Genomic DNA, 1,647 nt, shown 5'->3' with positions numbered 1-1,647 from the left:
ACTGGCCTCATGATGCGTTCATTGTTATGGGAAATATTACAAACATACGAATGCTGCAACACGACCCGTAAGACTGGGGTCCAAAGTGAGGCCAGGGGACCATTTTCGGTCTGCAGGTTTTTTTTATTGAACCTCTGAATAGCCTCATAATGAAATATTTAATAATATAAGTTATTAGGCATTGTACTAATTTGCTTTGTCACCTATAACAGTGGTTATCAAATGTGGGTAATATTACTTCCGGGGGTACTTGAAGGCACCCCCAGCGGGTATTTGAGATGATAAAAATACACTCCATATACAATGGGGAAAATAAGTATTTCATCCCCTGCTGATTTTCTATGTTTACCCCTTACAAAGATATAAACAATAAAGAACTTTTCTATAACTGAGAGAGACCGAATGTAAAAAAAAAACTAATCCATGAAAAACAATATTAAATAAAGTCGATATGTTAGCTTGTATTTGCATACATCTTTATTACAATCCCAAAAGACACTTTAAGTTGGTAATTATTATTATTTTCATGCCATTTTGGCAGAAGTTGAATGAATATAGGTGAAAATGTGTCTAAAAAGTGACACATTTGTTCCTCACAATCAAAAATGTCCCATTGAATACTAGCTTTTTGACATTTATCTTAACATAAACTAATGCAATCCTTTATGCTAAGATTTCAATTTGGACTATAAGCCTTCACTTTTTAATATATACGTATATTAATTCACCTGACGGAGCTACTTTTTCCCATGCAAAGCAAGCAGCAAAATCAGCAAAAGTGCCTTGCTACTGAAATGATAAATGTGTGTTTTCTAATGATGCTTGGAATGGTGTATGCAGTACAGTGGTGTGAAAAAGTATTGGCCCCCTTCCTCCTTTATTTATTTTTTTGCATGTTTGTAACGCTTAAATGTTTCAGATCATCAAACAAATGTAAATATAAGACAATGACAATATTAGACAAAATGCAGTTGCTTAATGAAACTTTTTACTATTAAGGGGGGGGGAATCCAAACCTACATGGCCCTGTGTGGAAAAACATAACTTAACTGCGAGAGCAAAACATAACTTAACTGAGATGAATTGAGATCTATCAGTGTGTAAAAGGTTCTAAAGCCATTTCTAAAGCTTTGGGACTCCAGCCAACCACAGTGAGAGCCATTATCCACAATTGGTGTAAACATGGAACAGTGGTGAACATTCCCAGGAGTGGCCGGCCAACCAAAATGACCCCAAGAGCGCAGTGACGACTCATCTGAGAGGTCACAAAAGACCCCACAACAACATCCAAAGAACTGCAGGCCTCACTTGCCTCAGTTAAGGTCAGTGTTCATGACTCCACCATAAGAAAGACGCTGGGCAAAAACGGCCTGCATGGCAGAGTTTCAAGACCAAAACCACTGCTGAACAAAAACAACATTAAGGTTCGTTTCAATTTTGCCAAAAAACATCTTGATGATCCCCAAGACATTTCGGAAAAAAAGCGGAAGCGGAAGGTAATAATGAATGAATATGGCGGAAGGTGTGTGTCTCATTACATCTGGCATAAAAGTAATGCCGCATTTCAGAAAAAGAACATCATAGCAACAGTAAAATATGATGGTGGTAGTGTGATGGTCTGGGGCTGTTTTGCTGCTTCAGGACCTG

This window comes from Dunckerocampus dactyliophorus, chromosome 4 (genome assembly GCF_027744805.1).
Source record: "Dunckerocampus dactyliophorus isolate RoL2022-P2 chromosome 4, RoL_Ddac_1.1, whole genome shotgun sequence".
Taxonomy (NCBI): Eukaryota; Metazoa; Chordata; class Actinopteri; order Syngnathiformes; family Syngnathidae; genus Dunckerocampus; species Dunckerocampus dactyliophorus.
Note: the sequence above shows the minus strand (reverse complement) of the source record.